Source organism: Pinus tabuliformis, chromosome Q (genome assembly GCF_031772625.1).
Source record: "Pinus tabuliformis cultivar Carrire ecotype Pingquan chromosome Q, CPIR1, whole genome shotgun sequence".
Taxonomy (NCBI): domain Eukaryota; kingdom Viridiplantae; phylum Streptophyta; class Pinopsida; order Pinales; family Pinaceae; genus Pinus; species Pinus tabuliformis.
In genome coordinates this window covers 94,084,255-94,102,310 of record NC_142296.1, presented here as the reverse complement: position 1 = coordinate 94,102,310, position 18,056 = coordinate 94,084,255, and positions in this window count along the sequence as shown.

Below are 18,056 nucleotides of genomic sequence, written 5' to 3'. Positions count from 1 at the left end.
AGAGGAAGTTAATCAGGTCCACCATCAATGGGATAAGCCCCTCTTTGAATGGGATAGCTCCCCTCTTGATGGGATAAGTTCCTCTTTCATAGGGATACATGAACCATCTGGAGGCGCTCAATACACGTCAAACAAACTTCTAGAATGCTCTAGAATAGACCACAAGTAACTTTTTTGGAGTAAAACTTGCACCTTTTAACCTTTACAGGAGTACGCACCCTCCTCTTTACAGACAGAGCGTACAAGTACGCAAGTAATGTGAACTTGGGGTGCGTACACGCAGGTAAGGTTAAGAGAGACTGCGTAACCAGAGTTAATTGACTTTTTAAGGACTTTCTCTCTTTCTTGGAGTTTGACATGAGGAGCAGAGGTATGAGACTTGCCAAGGATGATAGTATGACAGTTGATGGAGCCATACTCACTGTAAATAGTCATGGTGACAAATTTTAGTGTAACAGGTATCTCTCCAAAGAACCTAGATATACTCCTCAAGCATTTTGGGGATATTCACTACCATCTGCATTAGAAAGTGATGTTTTTCAAGCCCAAATCGATTGATGAGGCTTGTGTATAGGCACACTACCTGGAGAACATAGGCTTGAAGAGAGTGCAATCAAGTGGATCGAAGCAGAAGGAGCAACAAGAAGCTTCTAAGGAGGGGAAGAATAAGAAAATTAGGGGGGGGAGGGGGGGGGGAGGGAATATAAGAATATGTCAACCATAACACACCAGTGCAAAAATCCTAACAACCACTACAACATCGATGGCTATACAGAGGGAAAAATATAGCAGTTGCATCCAGAGCTAAACCCGAAGAATAAGAAGAAAGATAACAGGGAGAAGAATCTCATGGCCATTGATTCAAGCAACCAAGTTGAAAGAAACTCGAATGTGGATGAGAATATCGTATGTACGTCAATACAGAAGTAGGTGAATCTGAGTAGCCTTCAACAACATGAAGAGAAATAAATGACCAAACTCTTCCATATAAAGATACAGGTCAATAAGATAAAGATCGATGCTCTATTTCACTTAGGATCGTAATCAAATCTCATTGCAATAGAGCTAGTCAAGAAGTTGGTGCTGGAAGTTTACGATCATCCAAACCCATATCCATTGGGATGGGTAAATAAGGATGCAAATTTGAAGGTAACAAAACAATGTAAAATTAGATTTGCTATCAGTGTTGATTTTATTGATGAAGTAGACATAGAAGTGGTTTCCCTTGATGTATGTGGAGTCATGTTTGGGAGTCCATATGTGTACATGCATGATGGAATATTCATGAGGAGAGCCAATGAGTATCATCTTGTTAAGGATGGAAAATTATTCATCATCAACATGCACAAAGGCAAGTCAAAAATATCACTGGTAAGTGCCAACCAAGCCAATAAATTGATTAGTTATAGTAAGAAGTATGTTTTATTTTTTTTTTAAGAGAAATTCAGTCTCAAGAGGAGTTAATAAGAGGCAAGGCATCCCTAGAGGGGTGTTCTAGGGAAAAAAAAAAACAATCGGAGGAATTTTTACAGCCATACAAGGATGTGTTCCAAGAGCCTAAAGGGTTACCACCTAAGAGAGAAGTGGAACATGAGATCCATCTATTGGCAAACTCCCCATTGCCAAATGTTGGGTTGTACAAGTAGTCTATTACAGAAGCAAGTGATGTGAAGAAAGAGTTGTAGCGGCTGCTATAACAGGGTATCATTTGACTAAGTACATCATCATTGTGTCGAAGAAGGATGGGACTTGGTAGATGTGTTAGATTAAAGGACATTGAAAAAAATCATGCTCAAGAACAGATACCCCCTGCCTAGGATAGATGATCTGCTAGATCGGTTGTAGAAAGAAAAGTACTTCACCAAGTTGGACTTGAAGTCTAGATATCACCAGGTTGTAGTCAAAGAAGAAGATACATGAAAGGCCACCTTCAAAACAATGCAAAGTTTACATGAGTAGTTAGTCATTGCATTTGGCCTATGTAATGCACTAGCTACATTTAAGAGATTAATGAATGATGTATCGTGCCCTTTTATATATTCATTTTTATTTTCTATTTGGATGACATGTTGGGTGTGTTTTATATTGTTTCCATGACTACCCCTGTACATTGTGTTGGGTGCAACAGGGGGGTCACAGTAGGGTGGGGGGCTATGCCCCTTGTCGGGGGGTATGCAGGGGGGTGGTAGCCCCCCTACACAATTTTTTTTGGACCCTATATTAGGTGGGTGTACCTACCTATGGTTTTGTGCATGGATTTCACACATGGTTTTGGGCATGATGGTTTTCTATCCATGGTATTTTGTGTATCCTGTCAAGGAACTACGGTTATGTTCTAATCCAAGGTTAATGGATTGGGGTTTATGAATTCTTTGGCATGTATATATATGTATTGTAACATTGAGATGAATATAATGAAAAATCAATCTAGTAGTCCCAGTTTTGGGATCCAGGGAAAAATCTCTCTGTATCTTTGTTTTATGTTTTATGCTCTTGCCATTGTTTATTTTTTGTTTTTTAGAATTCATATGCAGACAATTTTTGTATGGGGTTAAAACATACATGACATATTATTATATAGTGCTACCTGGGAGGAGCATATGTCACATTTGATGTAAGTGCTGGAAACATTGAAGAAGCACTAGCTGCTAGAAAATCTCAAGAAGTGTGAGTTTGCACAACAGTCTTTGGTGTATCTAGGGTATGTGTTCAGTGGAGGAGAACTAAATATATATCCTTCCAAGGTGGAGGCCATCATGAAATGGTTGGTGCCTACGAATGTTTCTGAGGTTAAGAGTTTCATTAGGGAAGCATAGTACCTAAGGAAGTTCATAGCTTCATTTTTAGTGGTAACAACACCAATCCACGCCATAACAACAAGTGGCAAGAATTTCCAGTGGGGAAAGGTTAGCAAAGGTCTTTATAAGAGCTAAAGAATAATATCAACCAAGCATCCGTTTTTGGATTACCAAACTTGCAGTGACCCTTTGAAGTGGAGACAGATGCGAGTGGGTATATTATGAGATATGTCTTGATGCAAGGAGGAAGGCTTGTATGCTACCATTATGAAGTATTCCATGGGGAACTCCTTAACTACCCTACCTAAGACAAGGATATCTATGCCATGGTGCAATATGTGAAGAAGTGGAAGCACTATCTGATGGGAAAGGAGACAGTAATCTGCATTGATCACCAGTTTTTACATTACTTCCAAGCCCAGGGTAATCTACAACAAACCAGGCATTACAAGTGGATGGGGTTTTTACAACAATTTCATTTGGTGATCAATTATAAGAAGGGAAGAAAAAACAAGTTGGCCGATATGTTTTCAAGGCCACCCATATCAAATATCATAGCTTTGGGGACTCTTATGCACATGGATCCATTTACCCATGATGCATACAGAGAGGCATATTCAAAAGATGAGGACTTCAAGGAGGTGTATCAGTAGTTGTAGATTCAGAGTCATGTGTACAATGGTGATAGTACGGTTGACTACCATCCCCAGGATGGATTACTCTATAGGTTGGATAAGCTATGTGTTCCTAAAGGTGAGTGATTACGGTTGATCAGAGAGGCTCACACCTCTAAGGTTTCAGGGCACTTTGGTGTAGGGAAAATTGTGGCTAACTTGCAGAGGTATGTGTATTGGCCCAAGATGCAAGAGAAGGTAGTTAGGTTCATAAGAGGATGCATGATTTGTTGTAACAAAAAGACTAGCAACAGGAAACATGGTCTATGTCATCCCTTACCTGTACTTACTCATCCATGGGAAAGAATTTCCATGGAATTTGCAGGAGGTTTACTAAAAATCAGGAAGGGACATGACTACCTATTCGTGGTAGTTGACAAGTTCAACAAGATGTGTGTTCTGATGCCCTATAAAAAGGCCATTAGTGGGAAATAAGAAGAAAACTTGTCCTTTGGATAGGTCTAGGTGTACTTCAGGATACCAAGGAGCATAATTTCAGATAGGGATACACGATTTTCTTAGTGCATTCTGGACTACATTTTGGGAGAAGATGGACACAAAGTTGAAGAGATATAAAAAATTCCATCCACGGACAGATGGGTAGACAAAAGTAGTCAATATGAATCTGGTGCAGCTTTTGAGGGGATGCAACCAAAAGCATCTAAAGACTAGGGATGAAAATCTGGTATATATACAACATTCTTACAACAGAACAGTCCACACTTCTATAGGAAAGTCCCCATCTGAGACTTGTTTTGGATATTTTCCACCTTCACCTTTGGATATTTCATATGGGAAACAAGGAGGAATGAGGGAAGTTGCTATATGAGATTCTCTGAGGGATAAAAATTTTATAAAGAAGATCAAGAAGATCCATATACAAGTACAAGAAATAATGCATAAGTCGTAGAAGAAGTATAAGGCCAGGCATGATTAACACATAACATAGAAGTCATTCAAGGTGGGAGACAAAGTATGGTTACAATTAAACAAGGAGAGGCTGCAAGGGCCTAGTAAGAAAATCAAGGCTTTGAGGTATGGTCCATTTGAGATACTAGAAAAGGTGGGTGATAATGCCTATCGACTCAATTTACCACCATATATGTGCATTTACTCAATTTTGAATGTATAGAAATTGAAACTCTATGAGACTTCCATGCTTGATCAGGATGAGGAACAGGTCCTACCTTCCATGGAGGATTTGGCACTAGATGCTAAGGAAAAGTTGATAGAAGATATAGCTTTGTAGAAGAGGTCTAGAAATACAAGACAAGGGCATCATGACCATTGGCATATTGGATTGAATGGACAACTTCTAGGCAAAGCTAAATGGTACACCAAAGAGAAGGTAGAGGACAAATTTCCTCACCTAATTTAGTAGAATATTTTGGGGACCAAAAGAATCCCAAAATGGGTAGGTGTGATCCATATTAGATTATTATTTTGTTTTTCATCCATCTCTATTCATTTGGAGTGGAAAAAGTGGAGGAATCAACTCACGAGATTGTTTTTACTGGTATAACCCAGTTTGGCAAAACAGGGTCTAAAAACTTTCAGGAGCATTTTGAGGTATCAAACAATGTTTTTTGGGGATAATTTTTTTCTACTCTATCCAAGCACCCTTTTATGTCATTCTACACATAGAGATATTTCCAACAATGCAAGAAGAACATCAATCGAAGTCTAGATTCAAAAGTTATGCCACTCTGAAGTTGACCTTCTTGTTTTCACTCCTATAGCTCAGTAGGATGTCGCGCCAGGCCTCATTATTCATGGAAAAGGGGCTAGCCATGTGATTATAATATAAAATACTCTAGGATATTATATATTGTAACTCTAGTTAAGAGTTGATGTAGTCAAAATTAACCACTAGTATTGTTGTCATTTGCTACTCACTCATTGCTTTGTAAATGATCAGTGGTCCAGGATGCATGAGAACAGTGAAGTTGAAGCCATTTCCTAAGCCACATAAGTTATCAGAGCTTGATGAGACCCTCTCTATTGTATAATTCTTGGAAAAATATTTCCAATGGTATATAGATGTCGAAAAAAGGGTACCCAGATCAAACGTTAGAGCTTGTAGAAGATTACCCCTCAAAAGTCCAGTTGATTGAGGAAAATGGCTAAGTATGAATAAAAAATCGCAATCAAGACCGAGGAGGGTCATTGCATATCACATATCGGTAGTTAGACAAGTCTGGAGTGCTGACGGAATGAGAAACAATGATCCCCTAATCACCAATATCGCATATCGGCAGTCAGCGGGTTTGGGCGGACCATTTATCGAATCGACCATTGATAAAGATCCCATGGCACACAAATAACATTGTCAGCATATCATAGTCCCAAACACCGATATCACATATCACATCCCATAGATCCAACAGTCCCTTAGTTACAACATACTCCAAACCATGCAGGGGCTGATATTGTGATATATTTTTGCACAGTCGGGGAAGGGTTAGAAAGTGTCAACAAAGAAAATTATGGAAAAAAAGGGGTCGGGCCTCCCTTTTTCTCTCTCCTTCACATGGCGCAATCCCGCATCCCAATGACCTCACATCATAGTAGTCATGTAGTTCCACATATTAGTGTATTATAAAACTTTAAAGACCTTCAAACTGCTGATTTGTGATTTTTGTGTAACATCATCGGGGGGCCAAGAAAATAGTTTACAAAGGAAAAGGCCGACAAAACCAGGGCCTGGTGAGCCACTTTCTCTCTCCTCCCAGAGTCCACATGGCGGCATGCGATTAGTCTTCAGAGCTAATAGGACAGCTGACGTTAGCAGTGATGTGGTAGTATGGTTGATGATGTAGCAGAGGACACATGTCACTTGGTTTAAGTGTTTTTGGGGGTGATGTGGGCCCATTTCCAGTTGCCATGTGTCACCAATCACAGGGTGACATGTGGTAGTGATGACATCACCCCGCAGATCAACGATTGCAGCAGTTAAGGGGAAAGGCTAAAGATGATGGAGCCAATGACTACGATATGCAAGAAACCCCTAGATGTGATAAAGTAATACGTCGTGATCTATAAGGATCTCGCGTCCAGACTATCAGCCCACGCTATGCAAAAAGAAAAATTTTAAGAGATTGGCACAATGTGATTGTGATATGTGGGACTCCTCCCCCAGAAGCAATAAGTTATGAGCTGTGATTTACAAAGAGATCAGGTCTGGGAAATCAGCCGATGAGGGACTTATGCAATATAAAGAAAAATTCCCCCTACGCAGCTATTGAGAGCCTAAGCACCGAAGCACAAATCCCTTGGTCCCAGCCCCCGGTCATATGTGAAGCACTACAAAAGGGGTTGTAATAAAGTAGAGATAAGGGGGAAAAACAAAGGCGACCATTCGCCTATTCCAGAGGCCAGATCAAAGCGTTCAATGTGTTTAGAAGGTTTTTATGGAGGAAATTGTAGAAATTTTAAATAATATGACACATATTCACAGAGATTATCCTGATTATACACTTATAAGCAGAACATGTATAATACATAATCTCCTCTATGTTGATCATCAATTTACAGAAGCAGAAGCATTCACAGGCACACATAGAAGCACCAATCAAACATATCAACACAGTATTTTCCCGGGGAAAGCATCTCGCTAAAAACCCCACACTATCTGTATATTATATTGATTGAATCATGTAACAATACATAGTACAATACTCCTCACAAGTACTCAGTACTATCTCCACGTGTTACAAACAATACAGCTCAGATTTGATCTCCAAATCTATTCCACTGCTTGCCTACCTCTCCAGCTCAATACCTGCTCAAGAACTAATGAGAATGGCTTACCAAACTCGTATTTGACCTACAAATAATCACTCACACTCTGTTGGACGTGAGCACAGGCTACAATTCTTGAGTTGGCCAATTCATTGGCATACTCAATCCCTCTGATTGTGCAAATCATCATGCACAGCTATAGTCACAACTGATAGCAATCTGATCCTCTAACACTTGTCCCTGCTGAACTGAACATGCACTGACATGCAACTAAGTTAACTGATGTATTCTAGAGTTGCATTATGAGTTAATAACTTGTGAATTAATTAATAACTAATTCACCCAACTCATCTCTAGTCTATTGATCAGTTAGACTAAATACAACTAGTTTAACAAGGCTAAACTGAACACAACTCCATCAAATGCACCTCCAGTCCACTAAACTCAACTCACTTGAGTTCTAACTGAAGTCCTGCATCCAAATATTAGTCATCCCATAGGTAACCATGTATTTCCCTCTGGGATCTGCATGTACCACATCCGTAGCTCATCCTGAAGTGCTCCAAGAGAATAAGATCAAGTTTATAGTCCAAATATTATTATGAGACAATAATATTTGACTTTTCTATTTTTGACATCCAGTCTAAAAATAGACTTTGATCACTCACACTGTGATCACTCACACTGTGGTCACCCACACTGTGATCACTCATACTGTGATCACCCACACTGTGATCATCCACACTATGATCATCCACACTGTGATCATCCACACTGTGATCAAAAATAGAACTTGCGCCATAATTTTCCTGCGGGCCCACTTAGTGAAGGCGACTCTTTTCACTAAGCTCCATCATCTCTTTGCATTCTCAACAAGAATTTCTTATTGCACACTTTTCAATACTCCCTCTCAACAAGAAAGGCTTCCTCTCAAACACGATCTTGTAACTCTGGAATGTTCTCCATACAACACATCTGGCCGGTCCACTTGCTCTGTCATCAAAGTCTCTGACTGCTATTGCCTCTGTCGACTGAAGACTCTGCATCTCTTTGCTCTTTAGTATCTGACTGATCTAGCCTCTGTCACTTTGATCTCTGACTGCATCCATCCTGCTGCTGGTTCTATCTCCCAGCATTGCATCCGCACTGCACCTCCCAACTGACCTCCCTGTTGGGCTAGAAACACCCTCTGATGCTAAAGCTCTACCTGCTGCTGACAAGTGCTCCCTCTCTGAAATCTGCACTACTGCAACATCTCCATGCATCTCGCACCATTGCACACCTCTCTGTGCCACCTAGCACTATACAAAACACTTGTGCCTCTCGCATTGCTGCAGCCTGCTAGCTATGCCCTGTCATGGGATTCCCTGCACTGTCGCTCTCTATGTCGCTCCATCCGCATCTGTCTCTACCCAATCAGTCAGTTCCTGCTACTACACATTGGGGCTCCCGTAGCAAGGTCTCATCCAAGAGGTTGGGTACCTCAAGGATCCTACCCCTCCTCCTTGGGACGATCAATCCACATCACCCCACCTCCTACCTGGAGGTATGGCTGCATGCAATCCCTCAGCCCACCTGGCTCGAAGTTTCCCCCTACTGGAGGTCTCTGCATGAGTAGATGTCTCTACTCGATCTCCTCTCAGCTTCCCTTGTTGTGGCTGCTCCACAACCTCCTGAAGCTGCTGCACCAATCGTGGCTCCTCCACAATCGTCTGAGACTTCTTCTGGCTCTGCATGTTGAGAGGTACTATACGCTCCCTCTCAACCACCAAGTCTCCATTAGTTGCCTCACTGCTCAAGGCTTTGCATGCATCTTGAACCTCAAGAGCATACAGGTTCTTGACCCGTGAACCAATCTGCTTCACTTGTCTAGTGATGATGTGTCTAAGAAAAACCTTTCCCTTACTGAATACTACATCATAGCCTCTGTCTTCCAGCATCGCGATCGACACCAAGTTTCTCTTCATTCCTGGTACATACTTGACATCGGTCAAGGTAAGGCGAGCTCCATGCTCCCTCTGAAAAATAACCGTGCCTACACCTGAGACACTATACTTCTCATCATTACCCATCCCTATGAGTATTTGGAGATCTTTCTCCTCCAAAGTACTGAACAAACTTTTGTCACCGGTCATGTGGAAAGAAGCTCCACTGTCAAGAAACCAACCACTTCCCATCATGGATGAAACCATGCATGCGAAGAGTGTGAAATCCAACTCAAACTGTGAAGCAAGTGCCTCACCTCAGATCCTTCCCCGGATCCCTTCTTGGACTTCTTCTTTGGGCAATTAGTAGCATAATGACCCAACTCATGACAACAAAATCATCTCACCTTCGCCTTGTCAACCTTCTTCCCATCATTGGAAGAATTGGATTTGGAAAGAGAAACCTTCCCCTTCCCCTTCTTCGCCTTACTCGCTAAGGCACAGTTCTCCTCATCCTGCATGGATGAAGAACTGTCTCTGGTGCTCCGTCTAATCTCCTCCTGCACAAGATCCGACCAAAGTCTCTCCCATCCTGGTAGTTTCTCCTTCCATTCACCGATTCCTGGTAGCTATGCCAACTCTTAGGAAGGTCAAGGAGTGCTAGACTCACCATCCTCATCCAACAGTCACCCCCACACTTCCCAGCTCATCCCGGCATTGGGTGAACTTCGTGAGATACTGGGGCATACTGTATCGATTCTCACACTGAATGTTTCTGAGTTTTATCTCTTTCTTTGGAATTAAATTCGAATTCCACCAGCTCAAAACTCAACCGCTTCAGATCTATAATTCGTGAGAACAAAGTATTTCTCGTACAGAGATTGACTGTCTGGGCATTCACCAGATATCTCACCTTCCAAAAGAAGGATGAATCTAGAGGTTACCTGGCCCGATTACAGACTCTGCCTGAAGAAATAAAATGTAGAAACTTTCTGAATAATAGATCTGATGATCAATCCTCGCTTGATATCCTGTAAAAATCTCTTCTACAAATCAAGCAGCTCCGATACCATGTAGAAAATTTTTCTACAAATCATCTAGCTCTGATACCATGTAGAAATTTTGAATAATATGACACATATTCACAGAGATTATCCTGATTATACACTTATAAGCGGAACATGTATAATACATAATCTCCTCTACATAGATCATCAATTTACAGAAGCAGAAACATTCACAGGCACACATAGAAGCATCAATCAAACATGTCAACACAGTATTTTCCCGGGGAAAGCATCTCGCTAAAAACCCCACACTATCTGCATATTATATTGATTGAATCATGTAACAATACATAGTACAATACTCCTCACAAGTACTCAGTACTATCTCCACATGTTACACACAATACAACTCAGATTTGATCTCCAAATCTATTCCACTGCTTGCCTGCCTCTCCAGCTCAATACCTGCTCAAGAACTAATGAGAATGGCTTACCAAACTCGTATTTGACCTGCAAATAATCACTCACACTCTGTTGGACGTGAGCACAGGCTACAATTCTTGAGTTGGCCAATTCATTGGCATACTCAATCCCTCTGATTGTGCAAATCATCATGCACAGCTATAGTCACAACTGATAGCAATCTGATCCTCTAACATCTGTCCCTGCTGAACTGAACATGAACTGACATGCAACTGAGTTAACTGATGTATTCTATAGTTTTATTATGAGTTAATAACTTTTGAATTAATTAATAACTAATTCACACAACTCATCTCTAGTCTATTGATCAGTTAGACTAAATACAACTAGTTTAACAAGGCTAAACTGAACACAACTCCATCAAATGCACCTCCAGTCCACTAAACTCAACTCACTTGAGTTCTAACTGAAGTCCTGCATCCAAATATTAGTCATCCCATAGGTAACCACGTATTTCCCTCTGGGATCTACATGTACCACATCCGTAGCTCATCCTGAAGTGCTCTAAGAGAATAAGATCAAGTTTATAGTCCAAATATTATTATGAGACAATAATATTTGACTTTTCTATTTTTGACAGCCAGTCTAAAAATAGACTTTGATCACTCACACTATGATCACTCACACTGTGATCACTCATACTGTGATCACCCACACTATGATCATCCACACTGTGATCATCCACACTGTGATAAAAAATAGAACTTGCGCCATAATTTGCCTGCGGGCCCACTTAGTGAAGGCGACTCTTTTCACTAAGCTCCATCATCTTGTTGCATTCTCAACAAGCATTTCTTGTTGCACACTTTTCAACAGAAATGACAGAGTTGGTCCCGAAGGCAGATGTAGCAGTGAATCAGGAGAGGGAGCATTCAAAACCAAGTATGGGAACCCCCCAGAAATGGCTCTTCGTAACTCGTTCTCAAGGTCGGCGCCGAAGGTTTTTTAAAATAGAATGACGAGAGTTAGCTGAGCAGTGCAGGAGCATATGTCATGAACTAAATGCAGCCATGAAACAAAAGTGATTACAAGGATGGGGCGCTGGGATTTTGCATTAATGTCTCACATGTTCCACAATTCTGTGATGTGCCTTCCTCTGTGAGGCCATTATTATTGTTCTTAATGTTTTTGGGATGCAAAACCTCCCCTAGCCGAAAGAGCAAGCTGACTTGAAAAATGAAAAATTGGCCCAGGATTTTATGTATTAAACCATGATTGAAATCACCCCCTCTTCTTATAAATAGGGGGTCACAACACTGAAAAAGGGTTTTGAAATATGAAAATAAAGTTTGGTATTTTTATGAAAATTGTATCAATTAGTCACATAGATCTTGCAAAATATTTCAGGATTGGTGGTGATTCCTCCTCTGAAGTATTACAGTGTGTTATTTCCCTATTTCATTCATCTTGTATGTTTTCCTCTTTTGAATTCATGCAATAATATATACTTTGATATTTCATACTTGTCTACAGATTCATCTGCATTAAAATGTTAATGCATATGCATATGCCTATGTGAGGGGCTAAAATCACATTTTCAAGTTGTATTGCATAAATCATATCACTTAACTTCTTTAATGTCCATTACATCTTCCTCTAACTCAGTAGTTATAGTAAATCTTATGGTTTCGGGATCTATATTTTATATATAGAATTCTTCGTACTTTGAGCTCTATATCCTGAGTTGTCCTTTTCTTTGACTTCTCTCATTTATTGAGCCCCAAGGGTTAGCTCAACTAGTCAAATAAGTGCCTCGCTGTTCAGGAGGTCACAGGGTCAGTTCTCCTGAAGCCATTGGGGTTAGGCCTATCTATTGGCCGTGGGGCTTGATACCCTTGATCAAGCTCAAATATTTCTGTGGACATAGTGGCCACCCAGTGACCATGGGTGTCTGTGAACCACACGTGAAAAAAAAGACTTCTCTCATTTATCTTATAAATCTGATTAAAACTTTAATCTCTAAAGTTCTTGTCCTCCACAATTTCTGTTATATTTCTGGGAACTATGTGTGTGTAGAAATGTCGAAACATATGGCCTGTATCTTTGGATGAAAGAACCAACCCTCTGATATATATGTATAGAATACAGGTGATGTCTCCTCCTGCTTGAAAATCATTTGAGGCACACCAATTTAGATGTACCTAGGCACTGGTCTTGTAAGAAATCCAAGGTTGTCTCTGGGAGTGACAACATCTCCTAGCGCCGTTTTCGGGGAACGTATTGAAGGATTTTTCCCCTAGGATATGACAAATTGAGCACCATTTGTGTAGGTGTGCGAATTTTGTTCTGATTGCATTCACATCATCTTGGTGACTCCACACCCCCCTCATTATCATTCATCACCCTAGATTTTAGTAGGCCTCGTACTCACTCACACCTCATAGAAGAAAGCCCCATTTGTTCCCGACCCTAAAAAAATAATTTTTAGAAGAGTCTGGAGATAGAGATCTCCCCCTACCTCTACTACCATCTCACCAGGCTTTGCACTTCCTCCTCCAATTCTTAGCCCACTGTTGCTCACAATTCAAGACTTTCTCCTAAGACCCTGTCATACCCTCCTTCCCCCTCAACCCCTACGGTCTTGACCTCAATTCCTCAAGCGAATCTTAATCCTTGTCCACCAATCCAGATGGCTCTTCCTTGCTTTTTACTAAACAAATATGCACCTCTTGACTTACCTCAACCCTTAAGTGATATGCCCCAAGACTACTTGAAGCTTTTGCATAGGTTTAATGGGGAAGATGATAATTCTGCTCAGAGACACATTCAGGCCTTTTTTGCTTTTGCTGAGAACTTGAATGTAGAACAATTGGATGTGGTCCTGAGACTTTTTTTACAGTCCCTTGATGGAGAATCTAGAAAATGGTTTAAAAACCTCCCTGATGCCCCCATCAACACCTGGGAGGAATTGGAAACCTACTTCACAAAAAAATGGGGTGAGAAGAGAGATCATGAGTTCCTCCTCACAAATTTCAATGCCATCGGGAATAATCCAAAGGATAATATCTCATATTTTAATAAGATATTCAATAAACAATATAGGAACTTGCCTGCTGAGATAAAACCTCCTGCAGTTGCTGCCCGGGTAGTTTATTGGGTAGCCTTTGAATTCGACTTTGGTTTCACATTAAAAGAAATGAAATATCCTACCTTAGGTCAAATCCATGTCAATTCTTTGGAAGTAGAAGCAAATTTTGCCTCTACAGGGAAGTCAAGTGGAAAGCAAGAAACTACCGAGAATAGAAGAGGTAAAGAAGAAGCTTCCTCCTCTAGTCAAACAAGAGAATCACCACAGTAGAAGTTGGAGGAGCTAGATCAAATCATCAGGAGTTTGTCACATAAGGTTGGAAAACTCGAAATTCCGAACAAGAGTCCCTCCAAACAGAATGCTCAAGGCAACAAATGGGGATATAACCCACAATATAGAAGGCCTCCATTATAGATACTGCCAAGGTAAAGAAAGGAATAGCCGGATCAGATCCCTCATCCTCTATATTTAGAAGGTGATCTCGATGAGAAATGGTCAGATACATAGGAGATGCAGGGAGACTTATATTCTTCTTTCTCTAAAGAAGAAAAGGAGAATATGGTTCACCAGGAGGTCAGTCATGATGGAGAAGTAGCAGATAAGTAAGATATGGATTATTATTGTAAACAGTTTCCAAATTTCACGTTGGAATAGCTATAACGTAAATATAACCTAAGATCTTCAAAGAAGTGGTCAAGAGAACTAGAGAAACAGGAGGAAATTTCTCCCCAAGTTACTCCTCCAGTACCGAACAAAGGAAAAGGCAAGCTAAATTCTGACCCTGCCAGGATAAAAGTCCCCTTGAATAAGGAAAGAAATCTCTCAGAGGATCACATAGCAAAGGAAGCACCTATTTTGCAGAAAAACGTCGGTGGTGGTGAAGGGGAAGCTGAGCCGGGAGGTATAGAGAAGACCTAATCTATATTCAACCTTCAAAGGCATCTTGAAAAGGTAAATATTTTTGGTCCATTGATTGAGCTTTTGAAGAAGGCTACCTATAAAGCTCAGGTATCTCAATTCATGCTCCCATAAATTTCATCACCCACCCAGGATTCTCTAAATCTTCAAGAAGAGAGGCCAATGGTCGTCTTTGGGCCACATGTGGAGGAATTGGATCCTTCTACTTCACCTTTCTATGTAACTCTGGGAATTCGTGATATTCTTTTACATAATTGCATGTTGGACTCTAGAGCCTCCCATAACCTCATGCCTTTGGAAGTAATGGAACAACTTGGCTTGCTGATCACTAGGCCCTACAAGGACCTATACTCCTTTGAATCCAAGAGAGTCAAATTTTAGGGAATGATAAAGGATCTAGTGGTGAACCTGGCTCAGATCCCTATGAAAAGCATGGTAATGGACATAGTGGTGGCAGATATACCCCCTCATTTTGGCATGCTGCTATCTAGATCTTGGGATTCCAAGGTGGGGGTTCTATCAAGTTGGATCTAACTTAAGCCACCATTCCCAAATTTGGAGGAGAGCAAAGGAGGCTATATAGAGAATCTAGGTTTTTAAAAACTGTGACCTTAGCTAAAGGCTCAAAGAACTCCCCAGTCTATGGAAAGGAAAGTGGCATCTCCTACCTATTTCTAGAAGAAGATGAGGCTATCACAGAAGAAACATCAGTCCACCTAACATGGACATTAGAACATCAACATGTAAGTGAAACCAAAGTATGGAAAATATATTTTGATGGAGTTAATTGAAAAGAGGGAAATGGGGCAGGAGTATTGTTGGTATTTCCTGAAGACCACTTGATACCCCTCTCATTCAAACTAGAGTTCGAAGCAACCAACAATGTGGCGAAATATGAAGTGTTTCTCCTTGGGTTACAGACTACAAAAAATATGAATATTGAATGTCTAACAATTTATGGAGACTTTGAGTTGGTCGTAAGGAAAATCAAGAATCAATGCCAGGCCAAACACCCCAGACTAAGGATGTACCAAAATGAAGTATGGGAATTTATTAATAATTTCTTCCTAGATTTTAACATCTAGTTTCTGCCCAAGGAAGAAAACAAGATGGTGAACTCTCCTATTGCAGCTGCAAGTACTTTTAGGCCCCCCCAATATCCTCTCCTCAGATATGAGGTGGAAGTAAGGTGTAGACCCTCCGTACTTGAAAACATCAAGCACCAGCAGGTGTTCGAAGATGACAAACAAGTGAAATGATTCATAGAGATCGTTGGGGAGTTTTATAACTCCACCATTGATAAAGAAGAAGAAGAAGAAGCAGATCAAGAAGCCACTTCATGGAACGATTCAGTGGCTGGGCACAATTTTTTGCAACTAAAAGGGAACACTATCCCTTGTGGACCAATCCCACTAGAAATGCTTTTTAATAAAGACAACACAACCACCAAACAAATAGCTCCTGAGATGCATGATCAAGTACAAGATTGCAACGTTGGATCAGAGGAGGAGCCTTAGATGATCAACTTGTCAAAAGGAATCCCCTTTCACTATAAACAGAGGTATTTAGATATTTTCATAGCCTAAAAAGATGTTTTTTCTTGGTCTTATGATGATTTCAAAATGCTTGATACTAACATTATGCAACATAAGATTCCTTTGAAAAGCGAAGTGAAACCCTACAAGCAGAAACTCAGACAAATAAATCCACTCTTAATCCCCTCATTGAAAGGGAGATAAGGAAGTTGCTACAGGAAAATATATAGTACCTTTAAGATACTCTGAGTGGGTAGCGAATCTGGTCCCGATTCGTGAGAAGAACAGAGAGATAAGGCTATGTGTATACTTCCGGAACCTAAATATGGCGTCTTTGAAAGACAACTACCCGTTGCCCAAGATGGATAATATATTATAGAAGGTGGTTGGTTTAGCTAGAATGTCTATGGTGACGAGTTCTCTGCATATAATCAAGCGGCTTTCATCCTGAGGATCAGGAAAAGACTACTTTCACCACCTTGTGGGGAACATTTATGTATGCTCGCATGCCTTTTGGGCTGATAAATGTAGGGGCACCATTTTAGAGAGCCATGGAAATAGATTTCGTGTGAGAGCGAGACAAATTCATGGTGGTCTACGTGGATCACATCACAAACTTTTCCAACATTGAGGAGGAACACATCCTCCACTTATATTTAACCTTTGAGAAGTGCAGGAGATACAGTATCTCCTTGAATCCTAAGAAATCCCAATTTTCCCTAAGTGAGGGGAAGCTGCTAGGACACGTAGTATCACAGTAGGGTTTGAAGACTGATCCCAAATAGGTTGAAGCCATCAACCACATTCCTCTACCTAGGAATAAGAAAGAATTCCAAGCCTTCTTGGGGAGAATAAATTTCTTGAGGCTATTTATACCCAACTATGCAGAGATTGTCAAAGGTATTACAGACATGCTCAAGAAGGAAAATGAAGTCAAGTGGAGCCTTGTTCCCCGTGATTCTTTTAGTAGGATCAAAGAAGCTTTGGTTGAAGCCCCAGTGTTAGCAATTCCTAACTATTCAGTGCCTTTCTACATATTTTATTTCTCCTCTCCACATACCATTGCCGCAGTACTACTACAAAAAAATAAAGTGGGTTATGAGCAACCCATCACCTTCTTCAGCCAAGTACTAAGGGACGTTGAACTAAGATATAACATATTGGAGAAACAAGCCTATGCACTGGTCAAGGCTCTTAAGGTGTTTCGTGCGTATGTGTTGCAATTGAAGATCACAATGTTTGTACCAACAACAGTAGTCAAGGACATCCTAGTGCAAGGAGGCAGCGAGGGAAACAGGGGTAGGTGGAGAGCGAAAATACAAGAATATGAGCTAGAAATTAAGCCTACCAAGCTCATTAAAGGCCAAGGGCTAGCCAAGGTTTTATCTGAATCCAACTACCAAGCACTAGGAATAAACCTGACTACAAAGGAAGACAAACTAGAGGATCACCATAGTAGTATTAAAACATCTGATCAGAAAATATATGCCAAGTATGAGGGCTCACCGTGGTATAAGAATATTGTTCATTACCTCTTATTATTGAGGTTCTCTTTGGGGTTGGATGCCTCCAAATATCGAAGCCTGAGGTTGCAAGCCCATAAATATATAATATCCAATGGCCTACCCTACTGGAAGGACCCTGTGGGGGTATTGTTGTTATGTTTGGTGGAAGGAGAGACCCGACCCTGTGGAGGTATTTTTGTTATGTTTGGTGGAAGGAGAGACCCATAAGGTGATTAGGGAGTTTCATGAAGGATTCTATGGAGGGAATTACTGCTGGAATACCACGGCACAAAAAATCCTCAAGGTTGGATTTTATTGGCCTGCGTTATTTGAGGATGTCTATAAAAAAGTCGGGAGGTGCCAGGAATGCCTAGTGTTTTCCGAAAGGCAGAAGTTTTCTCCTCTCCCCCTGATTCTTGTGCATGTGGAGGATCCTTTTAGA